The sequence below is a fragment of the Camelina sativa genome, chromosome 18 (genome assembly GCF_030686135.1).
Source record: "Camelina sativa cultivar CO46 ecotype springtype chromosome 18, ASM3068613v1".
In the NCBI taxonomy this organism is placed as follows: domain Eukaryota; kingdom Viridiplantae; phylum Streptophyta; class Magnoliopsida; order Brassicales; family Brassicaceae; genus Camelina; species Camelina sativa.
The window spans coordinates 6,645,643-6,658,037 of record NC_141897.1 but is presented as its reverse complement, the minus strand read 5'-3'; the positions used below and the strand labels follow the sequence as shown (position 1 = coordinate 6,658,037).

The window sequence follows — 12,395 nt, the reverse complement described above, 5'->3', positions numbered from 1 at the left end:
TGGGACCTCTTCTTCACCAAGAAAGTGAATATTCTTTTGCTGGCTGAGTAGAATCTTGTCCAACTTCTCCTGGACTACCTTCAAGTCCTTCTTGTACTTCTCATCTTGATCATTGGAGACAAACCTAACTGTCATATCATAATCCTCATTGTAGTTTCCATCTGACTGTGCTAAGTTCTCCACTAGCTCCCATCCTTCTTCTACATTCTTGTTGAGGAAATTGCTATTGGAGGCTGTATCCAAAAGCATCCTCATCTTAGGTAGAACTCCTCTATATAAGGTGCTGAGTAGAGATTCATTGCTAAAGCCATGGTGTGGACATTGAGTTTGGAAGCTCTTGAATCTCTCCCATGCTTCACAAAAGCTTTCATTATTCTTTTGTGCAAAACAAGAAATCTCATTCCTCAACCTTGCAGTCCTTGCATTGGAGAAAAACTTGGCTAAGAAGGCCTTCTTGCAATCATCCCAAGTAGTGATATCTCCTGTTGGTAAGGTCTTATCCCACAAGTGTGCATTATCTCCAAGGGAAAAAGGGAACAGTCTGAGCTTGAAACCATCCTCACTTACACCATTGATCTTGGTGAGGCTACAAATTCTGTCAAGCTCATCAAGATGGTCTAGGGGGTCTTCCATAGGCAAACCATGGAACTTATTCGCTTGAATCATAGAGATCAGTCCACTTTTGATCTCATAATTATTATTAGCAACTGTTGGAAGCACAATACCAGCTCTTTGATTGTGTGTGTTTGGTGCATCTCCTGCACCAATGTTCCTTGGTCTTGGATCTTGATTGTTTTGTTACTCCATTAGCAACTGATTTTCTTGTTCCTAGAGGATTCTTGTTCTCTGCTGTCTCAGGTCTCTTGGTAGGCGATTGATGTGATCAATATACCTCTGGAGATTCTGATTCCCCTTGGACCTTGTTTGCATCAATTGTCTCAAAGACTGACTCGAACAGGCACTCGGTCAACCACTGGCTCGAGTCGATGGTCGAACTAAATGAGACGAGTGGACTAATTGAATCCGGGTTGTGACTCGATCAGGTACTCGATCGCGCAGACAGTTGAGTGGTAGCTCAATCAAACTCAAATACTCAATACTTAGAAAGTTATAGAACCAACAAGTATCAAAGATTCTTGGTTTTGGTAGAAAATGGCTAATTATCTAAGCAAAAGTAGATAAATCCCAAAAGGGTAAATACTAGGTTTTGGTGGCTACTAGATATTATTTCTGACTCTCTCTGACTTCTGGGCGGCCATGAGGTACAAGGGACTTATATAGAAAAGTGGGGAAGCCCTAAATCTGCTAGCAGACAAAATAGGGAGGCGGCTCGGTCAACTCGACCATGTTCTCGGTCGAGTGCCTGGTCGAGTGACCTCTCTTCTGCTTCTTCCATCCGGTCGAGTCCTTCTCCGCACACGGTCGAGTGTGTGCTCGAGTGGGCGGTCGAGTGGACTTCCGGACCTTGATTCTGCAGCTCTAGCTCCCTTGTTTTCTTCACTTGATAGCTCCAATTCTCTTCAGCATTCCTTCCATGCTCCTTTTGATCCAAAATCACATGTTTATGCAAGAAACTATGCAAATCTACTATAATGCATAAACAGTCCAAAAGCTACTCAATAATGGCCAAACTAGATAGTAAATCATGCAAAAGATGTGAATATACTAAGGTAAAACAAGATGAAATATATGAACATCAGTGTTTTTGTTTGATGTTGATACAATGATACATAAGAAACAACTTCATTAGATGCTACAAATAGTTGAAAGGAACTGTGCAATTTCACAAAAGATCGTGCAATTTCACTTCCTTCTCCGTTTGATACCAAGGGTAACTACGTTATCAGGTACTGCGTAAGAGAGAAACTTGTTACTACTCTTTTATGTCCATGTTTAAATTTCATTTGAGATTTTTGGTATTCGGTGGTGTTTGTATATACAGTTTGAGTCAACTGGTGCGTTGGCTAGGAGGAAAAGCTAAGGAGCTTGGAACTGAGATTTATCCTGTCTTTTTGTGCTTTTATTTGTGTTTAGAGTCTTGAATACAATTGATGTTATGTCATAACAAACGTTCTTTTCAGGTCTTATATGATACAAGTGATGAAGTTGTTGGGATTGCAACCAAAGATATGGGTATCTAAAGATGGTTCCAAGAAGGAGAATTTCCAGACAAGTGTTGACATAAAAGGGTGAGTTACACTATTTGAAGAGGGATGCAGAGGATCATTGTCCGTTTTGATGATAAGGATACACACACGATTTGACTGCATCTACTTATGTTGCTAACGAAGTTCTTACTCTCATTTGTGCAGAGAATCATTAAAAAGTTTAAATTAGGAGTGGAGGTTAATGCTCAGCATCAGACATATGCTTTGGGAATTAAGGAGGTAACCACTTATATCCTTGATTAGGTTTACTTAATAGTTTCTCTGCGTAAACTGTTGGCCATATGTCATTTTAAATTGCTGATACTTTTATTATAAAAGGTTCAGTCTTAATTAGATATCTTCTGCAGAACCATCATAAACTTTTTTTTACACTGTTTGCAGAAGCAACAAAAGTCTTGAAGAACTAAGGCATTTAACCTCAAGCAAAGATGATGAAAGTAATTGTTGAGCAAGAATCCAAAATAGAGAGCTGAAGAGATTAGAGACAAGAGTACTTAATGTTTTTGTATATAAGATTTGGTTTGGATTAGTCTTTTGTATGACCATATGTTTTTAATGTATATTTATGGAATAATATATATATATATATATATATATATTTAAATATATATTGTTTGATCAAATTTAATTTATATAAAAATGTATTAAATATAGAATGCAAAAAATATGTAAAAAATATTATAACAACAATATATAGCTACAGTTGATAAAACCATAATACAAATATTTCGCTAGTATCTTATTATATAAAGTTTGATGTCAAAATTACTCATTAACGAAATCGTGACACATGTCAATTGTATCGATAAGATGTCGACACGTGTCCATAATACTGATTAACATGATCGCGACATGTGTTAAATTAACAATCTTAGATTTTAACACATGTTAAGTTAATCGCTAGAAAAAAAATTTAAAAAAATATTTACCAAACAAAAAAAAACTAATCCAAAAGCGAAAAAGAAATATTTACCTATCATCATAAGAAAATAGAGCATATGTCTTATTAATAAAGATGTCTATTAAGTAATGGTCGAAAATACTTGCAGATAAACTTCATATAAGGCTGGATTTAACTATGCTTCATATATGGGTAGCAAACTAAGTCAATTTGTACGTACAATATTTATATAATGTTACACATATATCTTCGACTACTTTCACCTATCTGATTATTTTCACATCTATAAATAATAGATATCGTATTATTTTAAAATTTTCATTGATTTTCATTCTCTAAGATAGTTTACCAAAATACAAGGTTCCAAAATTACAACTTTGCAACTTAGTTGACGGTAAGGACTTTTAATATGTTTGTCTTATACAATTTTGGATGACGAATCTATTTGTTTATTCCTTCCTTTTATTATTTTAATTTAATTATGTTATAGTATTTTTAGATTTTAGTTATATTCTTTAGTTAAATTTGATTTTCTTATTAGAAATTCGTGATATTTTTAAATATTTTTTTTCTATTATTTTGAGTTTCTTTTTATTTTCAATTAAAGACATGTAAGATCTTTATTTATTTATTCCTTTTAAAATAAATATTTTAAATTTCTTATGCTGTAGTATTTTAGATTTTTATTTTAAAATATATTTTATATCTATAAATTATCTAAGACTCCTATATCATCGTGTATAATTTTTATTTTTTTAACTTTCTTTTAATTTCTCAAATTTTATTGGGTTGGTCATAAACTTATTGCAATCGTGTTGACATTTTTTCCTCAGTTTTTCATCCAAAATATTTTTTCAATAAACAAATTTAGAGGTTAAACAAACTTACACTACAAATTTTAGTGGTGAAAATAAACTACGTCAAAATGAAAGTAAAAAGACAAAAATTAGTTTAATTTGTTCACAGATAAATATTTTAACAATAAAATATTTTAGTGTATAAGAACACATTATTAGTAGTAAAACATAGAGTAAAATTATAAGTAGATGCTAATAAGATGACACTTTGACGAGTTGATTGCATGTAAAGAATTTTTTGAATAAGTTGTTGATTATTTTTGAAATTTGACAATAATAATATTCGTAATGGATAATGTTTAAAAAACATTTCGGTGGTCGATAATTTAGCTTTAGGTTATTGTAAGAATTTTAATAATAATTTATCTATTAAAGTAAAAATAGATAAAACTTCTTTCTAATTAAAAATATTTATCTTTTTATTTCCGTAAAATATATTTATCTTTAAATTTTTTTAGTTTTATTAAATAATTTTAAAACCCGCACATTGTGCAGGTCCTAATCTAGTTAATTATAATAGGGCAAATAAAAAACGTTACTAATAATATTAATATAGCGATAATATGACGCTATTATAAAGAGACAATTAATAGCATAGAAAAAAAACTCTGTTGTGTGTGTCCCCTCTATGATGACACCGGCAAAGACAACGTTTACGAAATCGCTATCGAAACAATATAATAGCGTTTCTCGTGTGCTAAGAATAGGCATATTTCATGTAGTGCTACGTTGCGGGATTGTTTTATATTTTGTTTTTATTTTTATTATTTTGGATAATTTTATATGTGCTTGTAATTAAAAAATCATTATTAATGTAGTTTTTGACAATGTTCATTGGTTTTTGGTTTTAGGTTTTTGGTGAATCAAAGATTCCCATGATTTCTTCATAAAGCCACATTTACCTTGTCTCAAGTTCCTCTCCATATGGAGTTCATCAAAGCTATTCTAGCAAACAGAGAGAAGGTGGAAGAAATCATGGGAATCTTTGATTCACCAAGTGAACAACAACCCAGACCAAAAACACTCTCCAAGCTTGAAGATCTAGACAGATTTACTATACCTTGCTTAGTTGGTGCTTTACAACTTGATGATGTCTTATGTGATTCAGGAGCAAGTGCTAATGTGATGTCACTTGAGATGGTAAAGAGTCTTGGGATCAAAGACATGAAGCAGCCCTCTTCTTCCATCATGTTTGGAGATGCTTCCTCAAAATCTCCACTTGGTTTGATTGAGAACTATCCCCTCAAAGTTGGTGATTGCACAGTTCCAACATACTTCATGGTAGTTGAGATGAAAGAAACCAACAAGCTCCCTCTCATACTAGGAACTCCATTTCTCAACACTTTGGGGGCAAGCATTGATTTCCCAAATAAGAAAGTAACTCTTCTTCAAGTGAATCCCAACACATCCTATCCTATCAAACCTTCCTCTACAATGTTTTGTGGAACAATCACTAATGAAGAAGTGACAACTAAGGAAGATCATAAAGACTTGAATGATCAACTTTAAGAGCTCCAAGTTGATAAAGTGGGGATTAAAGAGACTACAAAGTTTGATGAGGGACATTTTGGATGGTGAATGTTTAAACTCTTTATTTGATGACCTCAAAGGAGAATCTAGAGAAGATGATTTGGGTCAAGCAAATAAATTTGTTGAAAAGAAGAAGAGGAAGAAGAAACAAACCCACCCTCCCACTAATGTTTCATCTCCTATGATTTTGTGTTTGCATCCCTTGGGGCTTGTTGATGGAGCAATATAGTACAAAGTGAAGCACAAAAGTCCTTCTTCACCCTTTGCAAGATTCAAAGCCAAGCTAGATCCCATGTATCAATATGAAAAACATAAGCTTCATGACCTTGTCTCAAGAGTGTCCTTACTATCAACCTCCACTCTCTTTCCACCAATTCAACAGGATCTCAAGGGAGCATTAAAGATCTTCGTCTCACTCCATTCCCTAAGGTTCACAACTATGGCCAAGGTATGGTCCTAACTTTCCATTGTATATACCATTTGAGTCTTGTTTTCTTTATTTTTGTTAGTCTTTCTCTTCGACTTTCCTCACACCGAGACAGTGTGAATTAAGTTTGGGGGAGAGACTAACCATCTAATGTTGTGTTTTATTTTGATTTTCATATTTTGTGTGATGCATTGTTAATAGCTATGTTTTGAGAAAAATAAAAAAAAAATAAAAAAAATTTCAAAAACCAAAAACAAGTGGATGTAGTTTTGCATAATCACTATTGTCTTTAGGATTGAGTCTAAGAGAATTTAGTATGCATTTTCATTTGGGGATAATGATGAAGTTTCCTTGTAAAAGTAGAGTCTTAGGATTGATCCCACAACCCTCATATAAAGTTCATTGGTGCTTGTTTAATCTTTAGGAAAAAATGAAAAGTCTAAGCTTAAAGCATTGTGTCACTTGAAAACATTTTCTTCTAGTGTAAAGCTTGCATGATCATTGCTGCATATCTATATTATTTGCACTTCAATTTGATCTTTAAATTATCTTGCATATGTACTATGAATGCTAGCTCATGGAGCTTTCATTTGGTTTAACAATCTCTATTTGCCACTCTATTTTGTTTAACCCAAACTCGTGCCATACCTTTGAACCCCAACCTTTTCTTTTAAGCCGTGTGTTGATTTGTTGATAATGCTATAGGTTGTGAAATCTTGAGAGTATTGAGAATGACAAAGAACTGTCTCTTGTTTTAGCTATGTTTGGAATCTTTCGAACTAGCTAGTAGGACTGGTTTTGAAAGAAATAGGTAGTTAGAATTTTGATTTGGGTAAAGGTTTGGAAACAAGAGAAATTAAGGGGAAAAAAAAAGAAAGAATAACTTGGTCAAAAGAAAGAAAATATTTATCTATAAGGTTAAGTTTGGTTAAAAACTCTAAGTCTCTTAAAGAGAGAATAGGAAAACAGAGAATAGGAAAACAAATATAAATTTTGAGAGCATGACTAAAGAATTAAACGTAAAATGTAAACCAAAAAAAACACAATATTATACATTTTTTGTAAGGTGAACCAACAACAACTAAGGCTTTATAATTAGTGTATCTTGCTTTCCAAGAAACCACTATACGAAAAAGAAAATAAATAGGGATCAATCAATGAATCATAAGAAAAAAAAACACAATCGGTATACAAATACAATCTCGAGAACATAATAGAAGAAGTTTTGAAATTTATAAAACTATAAATTCAAGGGAGGAGAGTTTTCTTTTTTTTTTCTTTGTTGATTTATGGTGAAAGCAAACGATATCATTATATTTATAGTTGTAAAGGACCTTTATATTTCTCGGGTTTACAGTAAAGAAGTGTATATTTTTTAGGGATATAGTCAGGAGGTGTATGGTCGTAGAGTTCTTTTTTTGCTGCAAAAGCCCGTTAATTTAATAAGCCCATTAATTTACAGTAAAGAGGTGTATAAGCGTTGGGTTTTTTTTTTGCTGCAGAAGCCCTCTAATCTAATAAGCCCATTAAGAAAACTGAACCATAATTGTAAAAAAGGTATTTTCCAAAAATTATAGGGATATATGTAGCAAATTCTCTTTTTGTAAATATTTTTTTTTGCATTTAGATTTAAGCTGTCAATTTTTTTGATTTATTTTTAATGCGAAAATAGGTAAATTTACGTTCAGGGGCAAAGTATTTCAACGTCAGAGGCACTTCTCATTAATGGCAAAACGGTAATCTATGCTTGAGATTGAATGTGGGACGTTTTGACTTCTGCTTTAATATAATTGATTCAAACTCTAAGTGAAAGAAGTAAAAGTTTCAAATAAGGTTCTGGTCAAAGAAAAGAAAGAAAGAAAAGAAGAGTCTAGTAAAAAGCTTTATGACTTGGGAAACAAGTAAGAAAGAGACCCTTAGCATTTAAGAAACAAACCCCCATTTCACTAGAGAAATCAGTAAGAAACCTCTCCTACGACTGAAAAACAAAGGAGAAAAAAGGGCAAAAAAGAAAAGATGAAGTTAAAGGGTAGAACTAGGACATTATGAGATTAGAATGATAGGAACAAACACTTTGGGTACCTTTTGGTAGACAAGGTTCTGTTCTTGTATGTGTCTAAGTGATCTTACCTTTAGCATTCTTCTAAAGCTCAATCCACTTTTTATGAGAGAACCCCTGTGTTTGATAAGCCCCACTCAAAAGAGAGACCATTTTTGTCTCTGAACCCTTATTACCAAGCCAAATGAGTTTAAACATTGCATAACCTGATTCATGTTCTTGTTTAATAAATGTTAAAGAAAATGACTGATTTGAATGCATGTGGTAAGGCTTGAATCAGTTAAGGTTGTAAAAGGCTTGTCTAAAATCTTTAAGTATAGCTCATTCACCTTGCATCATAGTACTAGTAACTTGGACATTGATTCTAGCTAGTCTATTAGCATGTTTAAGGTTATGAGATCCCACTTTCAAACCTCTCTTCCTTCTTATGTCTTGTTTGTTTGCTTGAGGGCAAGCAAAGACTAAGTTTGGGGGAGTTGATATGTATATATTTTACCATATTTAACCATAGATTATTCACATCTTTTACATGTTTTATTAGCTTATTTTGTCATTTTCATATAGCTTAAGGATTGTTTGTGCATTGGAGTAGGATTTGCATTGCATTTGCATTGTTTCTTGTTTAAACAGGTGAATTGGACTCAGGAAGCATGTAAATAGCATCTGGGATGAGGAGAGTGCAATCAATGGAGCGGATAGGAGATGAATCAAGGAGAAAACCAACAAAACATGGAGCACTCGACCACCTACTCGACCATGCACTCGACTGTCTGACTCTGAAGCACTCGACCGTGTGGTGCACAAGAGTCGACCGTGTGGGACTCAAGACTTGACCGGTGGGAAGCAGAAGGAAACCCACTCGACCATGGCCACTCGACCACTTTTGGTCGAGTACATCGAGCCGCCTTGCTACTTTGTCTGGTAGCCAAATCAGGGCTTCCTTCCCCCACTATATATACTGTTTGTACCCCAAGGCCGCCAACAACTCTCTCTTTAGCCAAAAAAGTCTCTGTAGCCACCAAAAACCTAGTTTTTACCCCTTAAGGGTTTTTAGCATTTGATATGATCCTCCCAAGGATTCGGCACTTTTGAGTTGGTTGATAGAGACACCTTAATCAAAAGACAATAAAACCATAAAAATAAGGATGGTGGAATGAATGGTCGCACAAGAGTTGCAGAAACTCTTGATATACCAGCTTGATCTTTCAGCCTCGCACCAAAAAGAGCAGATCTCTCAGCCTCGCACCAAGGAGATCAGGGTTTTGACTATTGGAATCACACCAAGTAGTCTGATTTGATTGTTGGAATCACACCAAGCAATCAGTTTTGTTCACAAAGAACATAAGAGAATCACTCTCAAAGAAAAGAAAAGGTTTTGATAAAAAGTTTGATTATTATTTCATTGATCTTACATGAGTTTATATAGGATAAGAAAACTTGGTAACAAAGCCAAGTATTATTCTTGAAACTAAAAACAATAAAGATAGATAGTTGAATGAAGATTCAACTCTTGAAGTTTGCCTTTCCAAGGTGTCTTTCCCAAGGTGTCATTTCAAAGGTGAGTTGAACTCCATTTTCGTCACTTCTCTTTGACCACAAAATAAAGTGATTATATTGAGCTTTCTTGGACCGATCAAAGTGGGCTGGACTTGATAGACATCACCCCAAATAGAATTTCCCATGCTCTTTTAGGCCTTAAGCTCTTGAATAAGCCCATTAAGTACATTCCTTGATCTTCTCTTTGTTTTGACTCCTTGGTCCAATTTGCTGATGAGAAAGAACATGGGTTATACCATTTCTTTACCTTGGGCTTAGTAGAAACAACTCCTGGTTGCCATACATGATTATGGAAGAACATAAACCAATTGGACCTAAAACTCTTCAAGTGAGGAACTAGATTGACCTTCTTTGGCAAATGGAGTGCCCTCTTGTTTCATAGGCGAAATCTTATGTTCCTTAGCTTGTTGGAAACATAAGAGATCCGTTGACATCCTCCAACTGATTTCGTGTCGAAAGTTTGGCTGAGTTGGCCTGTGTAACATGATCTTTGACTCAGACACGAAACTGGGACTTGGATAGATCCACTGATTTGAAATATATATATCTTTCAAGTATGAACTGCTTTTAATATGATTCCAATTCTCAGTAACTCCATGATGGATAAAAATTCCATAACAGTTTGTTTCATAGCTTGAATACTTCTGTATTGGTCGAAATCCTTCTTTGAATGCTCGTAGGTCGAAGTCGCGTAGACATGAGTTCACCTGAGTTGTAAAAATCAATAACTCTTTCATCTGAACTCTTATTGGACTGATTCCACCTTGAGATATCTAGATGAGGTAAGAATGTATCCCAAATAGTGTTTTGGCTGGAAGAGTTTATCTTTGACTTCGTTTGTGTTGAGCAAGACTCAAGGGTCGTCTTGGAGGGTCTCATGATCATATCAGTATTTATTTACTGTTTTGCATCCTTTATTTACTGTTTTCTCTCAGATTTCTGTACTTTGTAAGTCTCATAACTTTCAGTGTATTTAGAATTTGAGTTTGCTTCTTCATATTAAGTTGTTGTTCATCATCTCATCTATCTTATCATGCTAGTTTCATCATTTTCTGGGTTTATGTTCATCAAGATCATGATTTGCTTGTCTGAGTAGTGAGTTAGGATTATGGATATGGATTAGGCTAGTTTAGGGGTGTTGTAGTCTGGAATGGTTAAGCTTGATTGTTTAAATATCTGTTCTGGGTTGGGTGTGCTCTAAGTTGTTCTTATATCTGAGAGGGTAATAGCAGATCTTAAGCTTCTTAGCATCACACCAATGTCTAGGTTAGATAAAGCAAACATTGTAGATTATCATGCTTGTCCCAAGAGATTGGTTGCACAAGGTGGTTTTTGACAAGTAATGGTCTGATTTCTAATGCCTGTTCAGTATGGTTTCACCAAGAGAGTTGGGTTAGGATGTTACTTTAACTTGATCACTTCTGTCATGAGAGTGGATTAGTGAGTCATTAACATCATTGTCAATGGAAGCTATCACATGCAATAAATGAAATCGAAGTATATAAGCCCGCTAATTTAATCGAGGATGGAGAGACTGATGGAGGTTCCAAAAGTGATTCTATAGTTAGTAGCATTATAAGTTTGGAAGATAAGTCGGTGGTTGGTGATTGTGGTCAAAAATTTAGAGTTGTCTTTTCTGAATAATGTTGATGATTCTGGTATTAAAACAAGAGCTGCTTGATCGAGTATTTGAGAAGCGGTTTCAAATTTGGGAAGTTGGAATGGTATACCATTAAAAAAATTGTTTCAAACTGGATTTATGTGGTTTTCTATCGAATTAGGTTCGCAAAACCGTTTAAACCAGGTATATAGAGAAATATTTGAGAATTTTTGATTCAGGTAAAAATAAGTTGGAAATTTATGATTCGAGAATATTTGAAACGAGGTCATAGCTTTAAATTGTTTAAGTACAATTGGATATTTCTGAAAAGTAAATAGGTTGTTGATCCTTAACGTGATTATGACATATGTCATGTTTTGGATTGTATATAAAGTTTATATTTTGTATTTATGAATTATCTAAGACTTATATATATCATCCTGATTATAATTTTCAAATTTTTATTTTTATTATATTATATTAACTTTTTTTCAATTTCTCAACTTTTATTGGGTTAGTAAAAAAATAATTGTTATCGAGGAGATAATTTTCACCAATTGTTCATCCAAAATATCTTTGGAGTAAAAAAAAAAACTTCATGGTTAAAGAAATTATATCACAAAACAATTTTAGTAATTATAAGAACTATAATTATGCCAAAAGGAAGGTAAAAAAAAACATAAAATTTGTTTAGCTTGTTTAGAAGACATTTTATAGGTGGTGATAAAGAGCATACTTTAACAATAAAATAATTTTGGGTGTAAGAACATATTTTTAAGTGGTTACTTATTAAATGGTAAAACATAGAGTAAAATTATACGTGGTTAATTATTAAATGTTGCTTAGATGAATTTGTTGCATGCAAAATATTTTGTAAATAAGTTGTGAAACGTTTTTGAAATTTGACAATAATAATATTTGTAATGATGAGTATTCGGGAAAAGTTTTAGTGGAATATAATTTAGTTTTAGATTATTGTAATAATTTTTATAATATATTAAAAATATATAAATATAAATAAATGTATGAAGGTAAATACAAATTTTTTCTCTAACTTAAATTATTTATATATTTACTTCAACAATTTTTAAACCTGCACATCGTGAAGGCCCTTATCTAGTGGTAATATAAAATATCGTTATTTGGATTTTATGTTTTGTGATTTTGGCTTTTCGTTACAGGTTTTTTATTTTTAGTAATTAATATTATTATTTTTTCTGACAAATAATCAGCTACTAAACAAATTATTTTTGTAGCTTTGTTGCTTAATAGTTAAGCTACTAAATTGTTACTCTT

The 12,395-nt window shown here is 33.2% G+C and overlaps 1 non-coding gene across 1 annotated transcript; it reads left to right on the top strand.

Annotated features, from left to right (window-relative positions):
- Positions 1-304: 304 nt before the first annotated feature.
- LOC147921621 (small nucleolar RNA R71) lies at positions 305-411 on the top strand. The gene has a single exon (XR_015589837.1). It is a non-coding gene; the product is annotated as a small nucleolar RNA R71 (small nucleolar RNA).
- The last annotated feature ends 11,984 nt before the right edge of the window (positions 412-12,395 follow it).